Source organism: Akebia trifoliata, chromosome 11, assembly GCF_017979445.1.
Source record: "Akebia trifoliata isolate Shusen 1 chromosome 11, ASM1797944v1, whole genome shotgun sequence".
Lineage (NCBI taxonomy): Eukaryota > Viridiplantae > Streptophyta > Magnoliopsida > Ranunculales > Lardizabalaceae > Akebia > Akebia trifoliata.
In genome coordinates this window covers 30654047-30674862 of record NC_141385.1, presented here as the reverse complement: position 1 = coordinate 30674862, position 20816 = coordinate 30654047, and the positions used below count along the sequence as shown (strand labels likewise).

General features: G+C 34.6%; 1 pseudogene; it reads left to right on the top strand.

Annotated features, from left to right (window-relative positions):
• The first annotated feature begins 735 nt into the window (after positions 1 to 735).
• LOC147391254 (ethylene-responsive transcription factor ERF039 pseudogene) lies at positions 736 to 1868 on the top strand (annotated as a pseudogene).
• The last annotated feature ends 18948 nt before the right edge of the window (positions 1869 to 20816 follow it).

The window sequence follows — 20816 nt, the reverse complement described above, 5'->3', positions numbered from 1 at the left end:
CTGAGGATCACATATAAAAGTGCCTCTCTACTCTTGTGAGCACTTGAACTGGCCAAGGCAAGAGACAAAGGACATCCAAGGACATTGACTATGTTGAGGACATTGATATCATGTCTCTGTGGTACATTATTATGGTACCTCTATAATGTTCATTGTTGGATTTAGAAAAGAATATGTATTATATAAATAAATATATGATCTTTTGATTAAGCATCTTATAATTTATGCTATTTTTTATTAAAATATTATAATTATTTATATATGAATCTACAATAATAAATAATTGTAAAAGGAGTTAAATGGTTTATCATGTTTAACACAACTCCGTTCATGGATCATCAAACCAAGGTTTGAAACCATGACTCGGCCCCAAAACTCAATGGAACCAACTCTCAGAGTCAATGGAAAAAATCATTGTGCCAATGTGTCATCAAGTGTGGTAAAAAACTTTGCCTTTTTTGAAAATAGTTGTACATTTAACATACTTTTATTTCACTCTATATTATCTACTAAACTCGATGGACATTAATTGGAGTCAAGACGGCTTAAGTTATGAGTTTTAAAACTATGAAATAGATTACAAGTATACCCTTACCATCAAACTCCCACTGGAGAGACATCACTGCACAGTAAAATAGAAGTAGCACATAATCAAAGAGAAATGTTGTAAATTTTTCTTATATTCTAACTTATGAGAAGAATCATAAAAAGCCAATCCCTCTCTATTTAATATTTACCATTCTAACATTCTCTCCTACTATATCAACACCCAATCTCATGGAAGAACCACTCATTTTAGACTTCAAGTCCCAATCCTCCTTCCCCTCTTCCCCTTCTTCCACCACCACCACCTCCTCCTCCTCCTTGGTCTCGACAAGTTTTTTGAAATCAAATTCTAATAAGAAATTCAACCAAAATCTGACGATGGCAATAAAAGGAAACACCAAGAGAGGCTCTAAGAAACTTTTAGAAGCGAAAAATACTATTAGGATTGAGAAGCAACATAAGAGTGGCAAGGACACCAAGCACCTGACTTATCGCGGAGTAAGGATGCGAACTTGGGGTAAATGGGTGTCAGAAATCCGCGAACCAAAAAAGAAGTCTAGAATTTGGCTTGGGACTTTCCCCACAGCTGAAATGGCAGCTCGAGCCCATGATGTGGCCGCGATCACAATTAAAGGCCATTTGGCTTTTCTTAATTTTCCCGAGTTAGCTTCGAAGCTCCCACGCCCTGCAAGCACGTCGCCTAAAGATATTCAAGCGGCTGCAGCCAAGGCTGCCACATTGGGTGAACCAAGAATCCTTGAAGCCAAACCCGAGCCAAGCAAAGTCGAGCTTTTGATGTCGCAATCCCTTACTTCCACTGCAGCTTCAGATGACACTCAAGAATCTTTAATTACTCCATCCATTGACGATGATGAAACATTGTTCGATCTTCCCGATCTTTTCCTTGATTTAACGGATCCAATTAATGAGTTCCGTTGCACATCGTCATGGAAATCAGCCGGAGTCGATGTTGGACTTCGGCTTGAAGAACCATTCTTGTGGGAGAGCTATTAGAGAGCCACAAACTCTACTATGTACACTACTAACTCTCACAATTTACTTCATTTGGTTAAAACAGTAATTTTTTTTCTCTAAAAACAAAGAAACCCAAATTAGGAAACCCATGTTTGAATCATCAGGTAGGGTTTGGTTTCTTGTTAATTAGATTTAAAAAAAAAAGTTTGTTCTGTTGGGGGATTGAAGGGAATTCTGTATCTGTAAGTTTCTAAAATGGCGCTTCTGAGGTGGAATTGGTCTTAATCTCCACCTTTCTTATTATGTGAATGTATATTGTATATCAATGAATGAATTTTATGGGTTTATTTTTTTTTTAATCCAATTTAATGAAATTGCAAGGAAATGTATCATATAGTAATTATGCTATTGAAAATGGGGATGTCAAATATATGCAATGTTTCTCGTGATTCATAATAAGATCTTGATCTTGATTTCTCTCTAATCTTCATTCTTTGAGTTTCAGGGGTATATTTACAAAAATACTCGGAAGCTCAAATCACTTCAAAACATAGTAGACAATTTTAGAATGACAACTCTTTGTCTCTCCCTTAGTATCAATACCTTTCCACCATTAATAGATTTTTCCTCATAATGGATGTAGTAATCTCTCCCCTTGATTTCAGCCTCCCCATGTGGAATGATTACACACATAACCGTTGCGTGAGTAGAATACTCAACATGTAACCAAGAATAAATTAAAAACATTTTAGATTCAACCTTGAAATCATCCAAGAGTTGGTACATCCCATGTCTGACTTGGAGAAGAATGGAATGTTCAATGTTCTTGAGTCGAACTGTCACGTAATACTTGGATGACAATTTTGGTCTTATAATTGGTTCATTTTACTAAATCAATTTATCAAATGATCTTATATCTCAATGTAACATGTGTCTTTAGAATTTAAAAATAGATAATACGGAAGTAATATTAAAATGTGCATCATGAAAGGGATATTTCTGAAGTAGATGTGTTAGAATCATAGATATTTTTTTTATCAAAATACGAGTACATTCCAAAATTACTCGAGCACGACTCTTTAAAAATAGAGACTTGCTTGAGTAACATTGAAATTGACATTGTTTGAAATATTGGTGTGCGCATAATCAAGGGCAGAGCTAGTAAGGAGTTGGTGGGGCAATTGCCCCTATAGAACTTTGAGACACCCCTATATTTTCAACTAATTACATGCCCCATTTGTCCCCACTCCCTCACCTCTCTCTCCCCATTTGTCCCCATCCTCAACTCTCCCTCTAATTTTCCCCCCAATCAAAAGAAAAGAAATGTTTTTTTTTTTTTTTTTTGATGACATTAACTCTTGACCTAGTCTTCCCATATACTAATTGGAAAAGACCTAAATACCCTTTTTTTCAACTTCTAATAAAAAATCTCTAAATTTCTCTCTAAAATCATTCATCTTCAGGTTCTTCAACTATATAACTAATCATAGTTTGCCCCCACTACAAGAAAATCCTAATTTTACCCTTACGTAGAATCATAGATACTTCTCACTCGTATCTTAATGAAAATCATATGAAACGATGTCAATTTCAATGTTACCTTGGAAATATCTGGTGCAAAAATCATCCTTTATTTTATGTTATAAAATTGCAAAGCTAATTATCCATCTAAAGACGATTCTAGGTCAGAGTAAATATTCTCTTTCTCTCGTAGGCTCCCTTACGTGGACATTCATGTAACACTAAACTAAAGTTGTTCTTTGGCTCTTGAGATTCCTAATTGGGAATAATAGGGATCATCCAATGATTTGAAACTTGGGACGACGGCATGTCAGGGCTAACAGTACTACTCTCCTAGTACAGTAGAAGAGGACAACACCTTATTTGAATTAAAGTTGGTAAAAAAAAGGACCATGCCCCATTATATAAGTGGTGGTCACTGCACATTGAGTGGTACATGATCTCACTATCATTATGTTCATTCTTGCCTTGCTTTTAAGTTCATAAAATCTTACCACCCAATATTTTGCATTAAAAACTTTACAATCTTTTTCTAGGATTTTCAATTATGCAGACATCGAGTGCATTTTCTTTAAGGAAAATTGTTTGGTGTGCAAAAATTAGTGATAATTTGCACATTACTTTTGGTCGCTTGAGGTCTTTTTTCAGTCCCTTCACTCGATTTTTGTTGGTGGAGAGTGGGCTTAAAATTGGTACATTGTGTTGGCCGGTAAAATATAAACATGAACTCAATATAAATTTATGATTATTTGTCTAAGGGATAAGCTATTGTCTCATCTTTGAAACCTAGTTCAATGACAATTTCAGACCCAATAAGTGATTAATGCCTGTAAGTCGTGAGTTTTATACCCAAAATGAGCATTAATTCCTCATGGTCATCCGTAAGGATGCACTTAACTGGTGCATGTGATGTGCAGGCGTTGCACGTGCCCCGAGCTAGTCCTTGGAAAAGACAATGACTATGGATTGGGCAAAGTCCATTGTCTGCATGGATACCTGGTTATCAAAAAAATTTAATTCATCTCACCTTTGCAGTTTTTCGTTTTCGGTGATTTGTGAATGTACCAAGCAAGTCCCTATGTGTCCCTTTATTGCATCATTTTCATCCCTATCAATGATAAGTTCATAAATGCAATTACAATCTTTCCTTACCTTATAAATCCATGAACTACCACAATCAAAATACAAAATTATGGTTTTCATTGTATTTGAAAATGATTGATAGTAAGATTTAGGGTTTAGGATTTAAGGTTTAGAGTTAATGATTCGTATAGTTCAAGACAAGTTTGTTTGAATTTCTTAGATTGCGTGGACAAAAAAGAACGAGTTACGCTACAGTGACCTAAAGATTGACCTTACTCCACACTTTTCTGATGTGGAGGTGCTCACAAAATCATAGAGTTTCTTTTTTTTTTTTTTTTTTAGAGTAGGTGATACACGAAGACCTATTTTTTGCTTTCCGTTGAGATTTTGATTTTTACAAGCATTTGCATTTTCAATAAAATTGAAAATAAGTGACTTGGTGATTTTCTTTTTGATCTATATTCTTATCCTACTTGAATCACAAATGAATTTAATTACATCTACATGTTATTTGCACTCGATTTGATTTGTGAGAGAAAAAAGAAAGATCTGATTTAAAGAAGAATCATTAGTTATCATAAACATATCTTGATAAATAGCATTTATGATTCATTCACAACTTCATGTCAATAAAGTGCGAAATGAGATCAATTTTGAGGTAAGTAGGATTATTTAAAAAGAACAACTGTCTTGATGTGACATCTACCTATAGTTTAAATATAATTGAAGGGTTGATCTCTCCTGATTTGACTTGCATGTGTTCCCAGGTTACATTAATCATATTACTTTGTTAATAATTGAAATCCATTATATTTTGTATTTTCCAATCATGATCATTTCAATCGCGATCTAAAAGTTGTCTTCATCATATCAATTAGATTCAACCATCAATTGCACACAAAAAATAGAAATTGTGTTTTGATTGAGAATATTTTGATACTTGAAGATATTTGAATAAGGTTAGAACATGTATGATACTTGATCGAGATAAGGACCGGTATGGGACTGGTCAAGAAACCCTAATGATAAGAAAATAGTTTTCTTGGCAAATCAATTTCTTGACGAATGATGAATTAATATATGAAAATTGCATTTTTCATGAAAATATTTTTCTAACACCTTTAGATGTTAGACTTGGAGAAAGCATGTAATTCTTTTATATAAAAAACTAAATGGAGAAAAATAAAGTTAAGAGAGAGAGAGAGAACACAACATAAAAGCTTGCAACCCCTTCCTTTTAAGTTGGAAAGAAGTTGAGAAAATTCCTTCACCCAAATAAATTATAAGATGCCTGTATGCTTTTGAGGCATAGCTTCTCTTTTATTTTTGGTTGATTTTGGAGACCAAGTGAGAGTGATAGAGGCCCATTCAAATAAAATAAAAATGCCATGTGGCACATTATTTTGACTTTATTTAGTTGAGACTCTGGATCGTATGCATGCCACGTAAGTCATAATCTAAGAAATTAGTGCCTAAAATATATCTTTTAAAAGATTTCCTTGGATTATGGCTTAGGTGGTGTGTATTGGTGTGTAGGAGGAGGTCTTCAATTCCTCCACCCAGGGTGTATATCATCCGCACTCTTTAATAAATGGAAAATTAGCCAACTTTTATATTGCACTCAATTGTGGATATCCTCGACATATTTCACATCACCTTAGTCGTGGTTGTCACCTCCATCCAGGGGTTGATTTAGAGTGGGGGCACTTGCCCCCACAAGAATTTTCAAAGTCTATGAACTAGTGAGTTATTGCGACGGATAAAATAAATGGGCCATTATTGCTCTCATGATTTTTTTTTTCCAATCTTAGTTGCCCCCCACAATTATTTTTTTCAGTCTTAGTTATCCTCACAAAAAAAATTTCTACTCTTTGTTACCCTCACATGGGCAAAATCTTGGTTCCACCCCTGCCGCCATCAACATCTTTAATATTATAAATCACTAATTTTGATCCATGAAACTGAATATTGGACGGTCTCTGTGCATCTTGATAATAAATTGAGCATAGTAGCCATAAGAATGATGAAATGATCATGGAAGATAAAATTAAAATTAAATGCATTTAAAAAATTTAGGTCTAATTCCATTAGAAGCTAAACTAGAAGAAAGTCGATTGAGATGGCTTGAGAATATTTCAAAAAGACCAATTAAATTAGAAACATAATTTTAAAACCCCACTTGACTCAAATGTCTATTGAGCCGAGTCAACTTGAAAACTTTCAAGATAAAAATATATTAAAATTTTCAAATTTATAATAAATAAAAATATCTTCTTTTTGTTATACACAAAATAACTCGATTGAGTTTTTGGTTTGGCTCATTGCATTTTCAAGCTAACTCGATTATGTTGACTAGTCAAGTTACCAAGTTGACTCGATGAGTTGTTTCTATTAAGTTTGGGGGTTGAGTTACCTCAAAATCTAATCAAATTGAGTTGACTTGGGTAAAATTTTATTTGATTCTGTTAGTACTTTAAAAATTATGATTAGAAGGAAAATATACAAGTTAAATGTTCTAAAAGAGTCAAAATAAAATTCAAAAGAACGTGAATTGAAATAGTGAGAGATTATAATATATTTTTAATAACAAAGATATGACTTTAAGCATTGTTTTTTTAATGTACCATTTAGAGTGTTTGTGGTGTAATTACCAATCAGTTGGTGAATCGAAGTCGTAGTATTAGTCCTTATAAGACTTTTAACTAACTTAGCAAGCAAAGGAGTCCTTAACTTGTATTAAAGCTCCACTGCATTAATTTTATTGGATATTTCTCTAAATACAATATTGGGTTCAAAATGGGTAGGTGATATAAGTTAGGATAATTTCCAATTCATGAAAATGGATTTTGTTAATTAGGGACTTGGAGAAAAAGGTTAGTTGGTAATAAACCTCAAATCTATCAAATAATTTCCTTTAATATTAATAAAGAGAAAAAGAGGAAAAATAAAAGTAATAAAAGGGAGTGAAAGAGACAGTGTGGACCATATGCGAAAACTTGGAGCTGAAGCTAGAATCAGATTTTTGGTGGCTTTAGAAAGAAAGAAAGAAAGAATGTTTTGAGTCAGAGCAAATAACTCTTTTATCAAAGTTTGGTTAAAAAGCTCAAGGTCTAAGCACTCTTAACTCATTAGAGAGAAGAGAGACCTAATTTTCGTCAAATCTGATTTTGGTGCACACACTTTGATGAAAAGGACTTGCATTTATGGGATCTGATACTAATTCTCTCGGCCTTTGTCCACCTACAATTCTCCATTCCTATACCACTTCTTTACCAAATAGTCACACAATTTTCTTTGTGTTTGACTTTGACTTTCTTAAGTTGACTGACTTAGGGTTGTTAATGGGCCGGGTTTTGACCTGATCAGCCCGATCACTGTATCTTCACCTGAATATGTTTTTAGGGATGGGCTTGGGCTTGGGCTTGGGCTTGGGCTTGGGAGCAAGAGCTAGGCTGGTTGAGTGACTGGCGTGATGACAACTTCTATGTTTTATATTATTTATTCATAAGATTTGCGAGCTGGGTACATTAGAGATGTTGGTTGAGCTTGGACCTAGACTTTTTGCTATTTTGCCCGGTCTGACAATCATAGATGGAACTAGGGCTAGGATTTTAAGGCCCGAATAGGATCAGCCCATTTAAGGATCTCCCCAATCCAATAGAAAGGTTATTTATGAAATTTGGCAAAAACAAAAATTCAAACTAAAAATGCTTGCAAAACTTCTTAAATTATTCAAACTAAAAATGCTTGCAAAACTTCATGAATTAAGTTTTATGGCACCAAATTTTGAAACTCAGAATTTTACAGTGTAAATTTTTTTTATTCTCCTAAAACTAATTTTCCAAATTTACAGTTTTTTGTAGGTATCCATCCTAATAGGCAAATGAAATCATTTTTATAAATTGATATTATTAGGTATCCTAAATAGGCAAATAAAATCAGTTTTTTGTAGGTATCCTATTGACTTATGTAAAAAACCAAGAAATTCTCGCCATTAAAACATGAAATCCAATTAGGACCAAGATGTATCTTAATGATGAATCACATATCCCAATAAATTGACATATCCAACCCATAAAGGAAAGGCTCAGACTAAATTCAAGAAATCTTCAAAATCATTTCTAGCAAATTTAACTAGAATACAATCATACAAATCATTTGCATTTGCAAATTGTAAACACCCAAATTTGCACGAACCTATTAGAAAAAAATGAAATTTTCTCAAGTTGATTTCAATTAAGAGTTTAATGCCCTTCAACAAGCCTACATTGCATAATAATTGTCACTTGGCATATTTGTTCATGCATACATGCACACATGCATCATTTCATATTGTTTTTGTATACCAAAACATTGTCCCTAATCCACATCCAATTTCATACCTACTCCCCAATCCCATATCCACTGTTCATTAACTAATCCATTATCCATATCCTAACCTAATATCACGTCCATTATCAAACCTAGTCCAAATATTCAAATCCAAATTACCATAAGTCCATAACTCAAATAAAAAATTCAATGGCAAGCCCATTCTTTTATACCCCCCATCAAAAGAGGACGCATGGTAGTCTCTTATAAACCTCATATTCCCAATTCTCTAAACTAATTGGAAAGTCAATTCCCTTGCGAAAACTCAAGAATGCATTCCTCAAAAAGTGTAGTCAAACCAAAAAGACATTTTGGTCTTTATTTAGAATCCCTAAAATTGAGAGAATTTCCAATCCTATCCCCAAAATGTGAGAATCTTCAAGTACATACATAAAACTCTCTCATTAGTCCATTTCAAAAATATGCATCCTGTAGACACCCCAATTTACATGAACTTGTTAGGAAAATCTAAATTTCCTCGAATTGATTTCGATTAAAAACTCAAGTTTTTCGACAGACCCGCTTTACCACTTGGCATCATTCCCATGCATACATGCACACATGCATATCATGTCATATAAGTTTGTATGCTTAACCTTGTCCCTAATCCACTCTAATTTCCTACTCCTTATCATGAACCAACCCGGACCATATCCCTTCCCCATTAACCGATCCGTCACTCATACCTTACCATAGTCCACTTCCAAACCAAATCTAAGCTCAAGACAAAGTCCACCTTTTAACCCAAAATTCAAGCCCATTCTCTAAACCCAATGTCATTCTAAACCCATAACCCAAATCCATTTCCTAGTCCAACCTAAGCCCAATACAAAATCCATTCTCTAAGTCTTAAACCAAGTCCACTCTAAGCCCAACACCAAGCCCATTCTCTTACACCCCCTCAAAAGATGACACATGTTGATCTCTCACAAGTCCCCAATACCTAATGCATTATCTAATTGGATGGTCAATTCCCCCTTGTGAAAATCCAATAATGCCCTTCCCAAAGAGGTTAGTCAAACTAAAAAGGTTCTTGGGTCTTAGGTAATAATCCATAAAGTTGAGAGAACTTCTAATCATACCCTCAAAAGGTAAGAATCTTCAAGTACATACATGGAGCTCTCCCATTAGTCCATTTCAAAAGTATACTTCCACCCTTGCTTTATGAATTATTTACAAATGAACCAAGATCTACTTTCCACCTACCACTTCACCTTTACATATGTCACTCTCCTACTCATCCTCCGAAAAGTACTTTTGTTCTCCTATTTGAAAGCGCCCTCGATCCGCGGGGTGCGCGGATCCGCTTTTGACCCTTGAGGTTTGGGAGTCGCCACATAGTTATTATAGTTTAGGAACCGATCAATGACTCTAAACGGACAAAAACTAATCTAAAACAAAAAAAAACTGAATTCGGGGATCATGTTACGGGATTGGAAGGTGTTAGGCACCAACCCCGCCCGGCCAAAGTCGGTCTCTACTAAATTCCCAAGTAAATTACATTGCTAAAACCTAGATAAAAATGAATAAAAATAAAAAATTCATACCTTTCCGATAGCAAGGACTTTGTTCCCTCAGATCTGACAAAAAGAGCTCCTTGTACCGTGCTCCCTTGCTTCGTTCTGTCTCCGGATTTGACTTCGGATCTCCTAGACCGAGGTATCTCCTTGCTTTTGGATCTGAACTCTTCAAGTTTGTTGCGGATTTGGGGGTGTTTTTGGAAGGCTTTTAGGCGTTTCTTATGCTAAAGTCGAAGGGGGGGATGTTAGGTAAGGAGTTGGGGCTCCAAAACTAGGGTTTATGGGGGGCTAGGGGAGCTTCTAGACCTACTTCTCTTAGGGTTTATGATTTGATACGAAAATAGCGTGTGAGCACCTCTATTTATAGATTTTTTTAGGGGTTGATTTGGATAGAGTTAGTATTTAATTAGAGTTCTTTTAATTAGAGTTGTATTTTAGTTAGACTTGTTTTAGGTAGAATTGTATTTTAATTAGAATTGTTTTAGGTAGAATTGTGTTTTAATTATAACTCTATTAGATTGAGTTATTATTTAATTAGAACTCTATTATGACTTTTGGTCTTATTTGATTGACTTTTAATGTTTTGACTTTAGTCTTAATTGATTGACTTTTAATATCTTGACTTTAGTCTTGCTTAATTGACTTTAATTTTGACTTTAGTCTCACTTGATTGACTTTAATACCTTGACCTCAGTCTTGCTTGATTTACTTTTAATTTTTAGATAACCCCCCTCTATTATATCTTTAATTCTTTGGACCCCCAAATGGAGGGGTCCTTAAAGAAATATCTCACGAACCCTCAACAATTTTACTTGAAAGCTCGATTGATCGATTTCTTCAATTCAAAATTTTAAATTAATTTCATTAATGTTTCACTTTAATTATTTAATGTTTTATTTATTAATTTCGAAATTTTTAATTATGAAAATTGTGAAATTACCGTTTTGCCCCTGGAGAGGACTTTTCACGTTTTAAGTCGATTTTTAATGTTCTAGGATGTTTTAGAATCAATTTTTCGTAAGGAATTCAATGGAAATATTAGTTTTTGTCGTTTATGAAATTTTTTGTGTGAAATGATCATGAACTTTATGAGGGGCATTTTTGTAATTTTCTCGAATTCTGTTAAAATCGGCGAAATGATTTATTTGGTTTCGATTTGTTATTTTATGTGTTTGAGAAAGTTTTCATAAGCGTAACGTAGGCTCTAATGTTGTTTTGAGGTTAGGGGTATTTTGGTAATTTGGTTAATTTTTAATGATTTTTATCGTGAAGCTTCTTTTTGGTCTGCAAGATGACGATTTCTATGTTTCTGGGGTCGTATTTTCCTAGCGTAGCGTGGTTTCTAAGGTTTTGTCAGTTCGAGATACCTCATCCGGATTTCTGAAACACATCTGGTAACAAAATAAAGCAATGGAATACACATCCATCATTGGGAATCATTGCGATCGGGTTGACGAGTTGATTAATCAGGCGGATGCAAAAATGGGGTGTCTACACTATTAGTCCATTTCAAAAATATACTTCCACCCCTTTCTTTATGAGTTATTTACAAATTAACCAAGGTCTACTTTTCACCTACCACTCCACATTTACACATGTCACTTCCCTATTAATCTTTCCAAAAGTACTTTTGTTCTCTCATCTCTATTTACTAAAAAATCAAAGATCAAAAAATGCTTTTAGGATTTCTTCACAAATGTCATATTTACCCTTATACAAATGAAAAATTCAAAAAGAAATAACCTAAACCTCATATTCATTCTCTTTATTTTTAGGGTTGGACTACTTTATCCTCAAAAGGTCTCCAAAAACTTTATAAATACCCTCATTTTCTATGAATAATTTATGTTCTCAAACCCCCATCTCTCAACCTAAAACTCTACCAAAATTTCTACTCATTTCTCATCTCTCAACCTTCAACTCTCTCAATCCTCAACTACATTCTTCAACTCTCAAGTTCATCTATCAAGTTCAAGTTCATTCAAGACTACCAAGGGGACAAGGTGGGTTAGGATTTAGTTTGCTTTTAAGTTGCATTTTCTTCTCTTATCCCTCTATTTTCTTTCCTTTTAGTAATCTTTAGGATGTAATGGAGAACCCTCCTTCATCCCGAGTAGATTGAACCTCAACCTTGGCCATGGAATGCTTGAGGCGATTTGGTTGAAAGGCTGGAGGTTAAAGCCCTTCTTTTTACCCACATTTATCTCATGCATCATAATTGTACACCATGCACACACACCACACATGCTTGGCAATGATGAAGAATTGTGTAGCTCTCTTGATGGGGCTAAAACACTAAGTTTTCCTTCTAAACGTACATGCATTAAGGTTGTAGATCTAAGGGAACTCCATCAATGGAATTTCTCTAAAATCCTAAACTAACATTTTAATTCATACAAAAATGTGTTGTCTCCATAGAATATCCTCTCCCATAGGATATTTCTTATGTCAACACTAACATCAAATCCTCTTTAAAAGAGGTACATACTCACTATATGCACACACCACTCCATTCATCTCATGCATTTTTTGTATTATGATATTCTTTTAAAAAATAACCAAATTTAAAAGGTGACCACCTTGGGTGGAGAGAATGCGGTGCCTAACACCTTTTATATTCTCTAATCGAATCCCCTTACCTAGATTTTAGGTAGACCATACATTTTTCAAGAATAAGAGTCACTACAATACCATAAAAAATGTCTTTTCAAAACAATCGATTCGGGTGCCCATTCACACCAATTTCCAAAAACAAAATGGTGACGACTCCAAACCACGTAGCATTGAGATTCAAAGATGAACATTCTCATGTCTACAACTTGACCACTCCATTGGGGAGGTTGTGGGTTCGAACCATGATTATTTGGCCATTTTTGCAAAAAAAATACAAAAAAAAAAGCTTTGATATGTGGTCACTAACATCTTTGTTGTTTGTGTTTTGTTAGGTACTTTGTTTTTATTTTTTGGGAATGATTATAATACTTTCTTTGATTTTTTGTGGGATGAATGCTTATAAGGGGGTTGATACTTGTTTTTTTAAAATGCAGTTGTGCCCATTACACAAACCTCCTCCACCTATAAAAGTTTAAACCTAGATGTTTATTAGTTTCATGACTTGAGATCACTTATTTCGGGTACGGGGACGAACACATCCAACCCAATCACCAACCTAAGACGTCTGTACTTCGGTATGCATTGAGGTTTGAATAATGGGTAACCGTGAAGCCACTTATAGCCGCGTGCATTAAATACGATTAGAGGTTGATGACACAATTTTGAAAAATGATTTATCAACGCCCTCATTATTGTAATTTTCCTGATCCAAGGAGACGACTTTGTAAATATATATATATATTTTTTAGTCCACGAAGGCAAGTTGTATAGATTTTAGGATTTTTTTTGTTTTATTTCTTTTCATGTCCCCTTAGGTAAAGGGCGAAATCTTTTTATGCTTTGCATCATTAAAAAAAAAAAATTGTTTTCCTTGTTGCTCAAGCCAAAAAAACAGAGGCTATGTGCCTCAAAATCTAAAAAAAGTAAAAAAAGTTTTTGGGGAAAATTAAGGTTATGGTCCGTTTTTAAAGTGCGGACCAATACAAAAGCCCTCTAGTCAACACATTAAAATCGGACCATAAAAATTTTTTTTTTTTTTACTCATTTCGTTCTTTACATCAGTCCTTACAACTTTTCTCTTAGACTTTATTTATTTTTTAAGTTTTAAGGCTTAAAAATAATTAAATAAGCCATTTTCTATCGTTAAGCTTAAGGCCTACCCCCTCACCACTTTGTGTTTGATCTAAACGGAGCTGGCCTACTCTCTACCTATCAAATTTGATCCCAACCTAATGTGGCACACCATCAACCTTGACCACAATTAAACCCATTATCATCCACGATCCATATTCACCTCAAATAGTTTCACGACTCATATTCACTTCCAAATGGGTTCATGACCCATGCTCACTCCTAAATGGGTCCACGACCCATATCCATGTTAAATTGGATCCACAACCTATATCTCTTTCAAATTGGGTCTACGACCCATATCCAATCCGAACCAGGTCCATGACCCGTATCCATTTCTAATTGGGTCTAGGACCCATATCCAATCCAAATCGATTCCACAACTCATATCCAATCCAAACCAATTCTATGACCCATATCCAATCCAAACCAATTCCACAACCCATATCCAATCCGAACCGAGTCCATGACCCGTATCTATTTTTAATTGGATCCAGGACCCATATCCAATCTGAATTGGGTCCACGACCCATATCTAATTTGAATTGGGTCTGCGACCCATATCCATTTTTTGAACCGGGTCCATGATCCATGTTCAACCCTAACTGGGCCCATCCTCCAATTTCAACCCAAATCATGATTCATATATAATCTATCAAGATCAACAATCAGCCCTTGCTAAGGCATTGTGCACCACCTTTTCCTTGGAGATCTAACTGGTCGATCTTGATTTCAGAAAATTGAATTGGGGACTAACAAAAAGGTTTTTCTAATTCAATCTGTTTATAGTAATCTATCTTTACAAAATATTTTTTTTCTAGCTTCGTGTTGACAAACCTCTAACTCCGTGCTGACAAAGCTTTAGCTCTGTGCCGATACCCTCCAATTCTGTGCTGACAAATCTTCGGCTCTGTCCCAACAAACCTCCAATCCCATGCTAACAAACTTCCGGCTCTGCGCTGATAAACCTCCAACTCCGTGCTAACAGACCTCCAGCTCCGTGCTGACAAACCTATGAGTTCCGTACTGATGAACCTCCCACTTCATATCGATAAACTTCTAGTTCCGTGTTGACAAACTTCCAGCTCCATGCTGACAAACCTCTGTGTTGACAATCTTTCTACTCCGTATTGACGAACCCCCAGCTTTGTACTGACAAAAAAAAATTTGACCCCAACCCAATTCAGGACTTCTTTAAATCAATTTTACCAATCAATCTAATTTGATCTAATAAATCATCATGCATCTCCATTATGTAAATGATATATTAACGCTTAACCTCTTGTCCACAGGTGGTCAAATGACCCAGGAAAAAGTATCTGCCACATGACAATCCTCCATATTTTCTATGCTCGCAACCAATCATGAGCACTTCAAAGTAACCTCAACAGATAGTGACAGAAGTAGTAATGGATCTCGCCTCAAAGCTTGATTTGGTAGTCAAAGCACTAGAAAAATACGATAAGATTCTCGATCTATTGATGACCAACCCAAGTATCATCCAGGTTGTCCAACATTAAACTTCTGACTCAAATCAAGCTATGCTAGAACAACTGCAACAACCTCCGTAAGCACAGAATAGCTTACCACCAACCGTTCCTATCAACCAAGGACCCCCAATTCACATTTACTACAATCCACCATGACATAAGATCGTTCAAGAGGAAGAATGTGAATTCAGAGCAATTGAGGTAAGAAGTACTACAAAAGAAAAATTAGCAAATAAGTTAGATGCAATAGATGAGGAGATTTGAATAATGAAAGGAAAGGATTCTACAAGCAGAATGAGGTTTAGAGACCTTTGCCTCTACCCAAACGCACCATTTCCGTTGAAATTCAAGTGTCTTGACTTCAAAAAGTATAACAGCATTGGGTATCCTCTGTCCCACTTGAAGCTCTATTGTGGATCCATGTGCCAGTTTGGAGATGATGATAGTTTGTTGATCCAACTCTTCTAAAGAAGTTTAACGGGGATGGCCCTCTCTTGGTTCTCTTAATTAAATCACTCTCGAATTAAGAGCTGGCAAGATTTAGCTACCATTTTCTCAGAAGAATATAAATTTAACACAGATATGGGGTTGGATGGAATGACATGGCAAAAATGACTCGGAAGTCAAAAGAAAGTGTGAAAGAGTATGTCCAAAGGTGGCAGAAATCAGCATTTAAGGTAAAATCGCCCATGACTGAACAAGACATGAATATGGCCACTCATTTTACACGCATCTAGTGGGTCATACAACTGCAAGCTTCTCATCATTGGTCCAAGTGGCGAATCGAATTGAAGATGGTATTCGATCAGGTCTAATCTACGATTTGTCCAATCTAGGGGCACTAACATGGGGGTCCACCCAACAAAAATCAGTGATTTTTATCATTTGTGTTGTTCAAACTCTATATATGTTGTTCAATCTTTTGAGCTGTATAATATAAAATAACAAACAACTTGCTGGATTTCTTGTTGTCACAACGATTTTGAATTCTTGCTGAAATTTGCTTACCTTATGTTCATAATGAATTTTTGTTGATGAAAGTTCGTTAATTTTTTCTTGGCTGGAAAATTCTGCAAGTGTCTCTAAAAAAATGTTTTGCTGAGTTCTTGTTTTTCTATTTTGTGCATCCAAGAATTCAACCAAAAAAAAAAAAAATCAAACAAACGACTCCACCATTGACATTGCTGTGTTTTTTCATTTGTTTCTCATAATAAATATATGAGAAATCATTTTGCTGTAACGATTTGTAGTTTCGTTGAACAATTTTTCATTTTTTGCTAATCCTTTTGCTGGAAATTCAAAAAAAAAAAAAAAACAACATTCTATTATTGACGTTGCTACTTTCATTATGTTCTGAGTGCTGTTCTTTAATGATTTCTCAATAGAACATTCTTCAAAGAACCAACGTCTATCGTTGTATTTTGTTGGTTTTTTAATACAACACCTTTAAAGGAACAAATATCAATTGGTATCAATTGTTGATCTTTAAGTTCTTTAATGGTTTTTCATTGAATTCAGACACCTCTAGGTGATAGAATATAAAAACGACAATAATTTGTTGATTTTTTTCTTGCTGTCACACAAATGTTTTCTTGCTGAAATTCCACCACAATACCTTAAATTTTGATTTGAGTTTGTTCTTTAAAAGAATTTCAGCCACAACATATATATATATATATTCCTTGCTGAGTTATTGTTTGCTGAATTTGTTATTTCTTCGATGTGTTACACACAAAAACGTTGAATTGTTTTTGCTGCGTTTTTTCCTACCATGTATCTATCATCATATACATTTATTTTTTTTTACCGACCATCATGTTCTCTTCGAATTTTAAAAAAAAAATTCGGTTAAAGATAAAAACGTCTTTATAAAGAGGGTTGTTCCTAACATTCTTCAAAAAGGACAAACATTTTTTTTTTTTGCATGAACTCAACCTTACTTTTTGATCTGACTTCTCAGTTCATTTTAAATTGTTCTATCTTGCTAGCATTGATAATTTTTTGGCAGCAACTTCGACATTAAATTCTGATAAGGACCATATAGAGGACTGGTTTTTGGCTTGGCGTGGTTTAAAAAAAAACAACATAGCTTGGAAACATGAGTAAGGAAGGAGGAGACCCACAAAAAACCGACATGAACTTATTCATCAAGGTAGTTCATGACCAATTCAAATTGTTGAATACACGGTTGGATAATATGGAATCTTCTTATAAATCTAAATCATGTAGAAGACATGAGTTCGTAGAAGAAGAAGAAAAAGCTAATTTTGAAATAGAAAGAGTAAATTATAAACGGGACAAGAAGGTTGACTTCAAAGGAGATAATAATATAGGTAGCATAAAAATGACAATTCCGACTTTTCAAGGGAAGAATGATCCTGAAATATATCTAGAGTGGGAAAGAAATGTTGAGCACGTATTTGATTGCCATAAATATTCCGAGGATAAGAAAGTAAAGCTCGCCGTCGTAGAATTTGAGAACTATGCAAGTATATGGTGGGATCAATTGGTGATCAATAGGCGCAGAATTGGTGAGAAGCTTATATGGTCATGGGAAGAGATGAAGTTGGTGATGCATAAAAAATTTATACCTAGCCATTATCGAGATTTATATATAAAACTACAAGGGTTGGTTCAAGGTTCCCTTAGTGTAGAAGACAATTATAAGGAGATGGAGATTGTCATGATTAGAGGAAACATGGAGGAAAATAGAGAAGCAACCATGGCTAGATTCATTGTAGAATTGAACAAGGAGATTGCTGATGTGGTTGAGTTGCACCATTATGTAGAGATGGAAGAGTTGTTGCACAAAGCCATTAAAGTGGAAAAAAAAATCAAGTCTAGAAGATTCAGATCTGTATCATATTCTAATAATCCGTGAAGACCAAATTGGAGGGACAACAACACTACTTTCAAATCAAAAGAAGAAGCAAGGTCTAAGAATTCAATTTTTGTTTCTAATGATAAATCCGAAACAAAGCCTTTTACTAAGTCACGAGAAATTAAGTGTTTTAGGTGTCAAGGATTTGATCATATTACTTTTGAATGCCCAAACAAAAGTGTTATGGTTGTACGGGCAAATGGAGAGATTGAAAGTGCTAGCTCGAGTGACAACGAGATGCTACCATTAGAGAATTGTTCTAATGAAGAAGTGGAATAACCTGTGCATGGTGATTTATTTGTTATTGGGAGAGCTCTGAGTATATAGCCTAAGTATGAAGGAGATGAAGAGCAACGTGAGCATATATTTCACACAAGGTGCCACATTAAGGATAAAGTATGTACGTTGATCATTGATAGTGGGAGTTGTACTAATGTCGCTAGTACTTTGTTGGTAGAGAAGCTGAATTTGAAGTGGATGAAACATCCCAAACCATACAAGTTACAATTGTTGAATGACTATGGAGAAGTAGAAGTAAACAAACAAGTTCAGGTTCCTTTTTTAATTGGAAAGTATGAGGATGAGGTTCTTTGTGATGTGGTATTGATGCATGTTGGTCATATATTGCTTGGTTGACCATGGCAATTTGATAGGAGAGTTTCGCACAATGAGTACAAAAATCGATATTCTTTTGTAATGAACAACCGAAAAGTTGTATTGGCCCCTATCAAACCTTTGCAAGCTTATGAGGATCAGGTTAGGATATCAAGAGAGTGCAAAATGAAAGTGAATCCAAGGTGTGAGCAAAAAGAAGAGAATTGAACAACGTGAAGAGGAAAATAATATAATGAGTGTACTTGCTGGAAAACATGAGGTTAAAAGTGTAATGATGGCAAGGCAACAAGTATTAGTACTTATGCACAAGGATAGTATATTTGTTGTTATTGATAGATTTAGTAAAATGACCAATTTTATTGCATGTTTTAAAACCAACGATGTAACACATGTTGCTGATTTGTTCTTTAAGGAAGTAATGTGATTGCATGGGTTGCCTAAGTCAATTGTTTGTGATAGAGATGTTAAATTTTTAAGTTATTTTTTGCATACTTTATTAAATAAATTAGGAACTAAACTTCTACTACAACATATTGAGTTTGCATATATATAATAGGATTGTTCATTCTATTACTTCATTTTCTCCTTTTGATATTGTTTCTGGTTTTAATTCTTTAACACCTATGGATATTTTACTTTTGCCTACTAATGAGCATGCTAATTTTGATGATAAGAAAAAAAATAGATTTTGTGAAAGATTTACATGCTAGAGTACAGGGCAACATTAATAGAAGGAATGATCAATATGATAAGCAAGCTAATAAGGGACATTTAAAAGTTGTCTTCCAACTTGGAGATTGGGTTTGGGTGCACTTGTGTAAGGAGAGGTTCCCTACACAAAGGAAGTCAAAATTGCAGCCTAAAGAAGATAGACCATTTCTAGTCTTGGAGCAAATCAATGATAACACCTACAAACTAGATTTGCCAAGCAACCATGGTAATGTTAGTACAATTTTTAATGTTGCTCATTTATCTTTGTTTGATGTAGGTGATTCGAAGATGAATCTTTTTGAAAAGGGGGAGAATAATGGAGATCGGGTTGATGTTCCCAAGTCTTCTAAAAAACTATTGCAAGGAATTGACTAGGACAAGGACAAAGAGGATGGAAGAGGCATTACAAGCATTACAAGGCTTGATTGTGGAAGTACAATACAAGGACGCCGTTCTAGAAGATTCTAAGTCCAACTTTGGAGATGTCAAAGCTTCACCAATGATGGTCAACTATCTTTTTGTGCAAGGGAGTGATTTGTAAGAACAAATTGGATGCAAGAGTTAATTGGGAGTTTGATATTCTAATTGTCCTTAGTTTTGGTCTTTTATTTTTAAAGGACTAATTAGACTCAATCTTGATCTAATTTGTCTATAAAATGGCACCTCATGTTGTATTTTGGACACAATTCTAATTCTAAGATTTTGAAAGTTTATTCAAGAAGTTTGTGCTTGTTTTCATGTGTTCTTTTTTATGAGTTCTTTATGAGTTTTTGTTCGAGTACATGAATCTTTGACTTATCAAAAGAGTGATCAACCTTTGTGACGTCTCAAGATTGGGGTTTTAAGGACATGGTTTCCTTAAGGTTCTAATTCGATCAACATCAATTTGGTCATAAGCAATTTAGATCGTTTCGAAGTCATCAAATTCAAGAGTTCTTAGAGGAGACCATTTAGAGGAATCCATATCTATGGAGATCATCTAAAGGGGATCATATCATCTTCTTTCGAAGCTCATTAGCAAGTAATACACTACATACCACATCTAAGTCCAGAGTATCTTTTTTTATTCAACTCAAAGTAATGACCAAATTGTCACTAAACTTTGACAATGTATATAACAAAATCACCACCTTATCTTTTATTTCCATCTTCACACCAATGCTTTCAAGTTGACAAATAATATTGTTGAATTCATTTAGATGCACCAAGATCTTTGTGCCTTCATTCATTTTCATGGAATACAATTTTCACTTCAAGAAAATTTGATTTGTTAAAGACTTGGTTTAATACAAGTTTTCTAACTTTACTTATTAGTCTTTCGTCGTTTTCTTTTCAACAATATTGAATAACATCTTATTC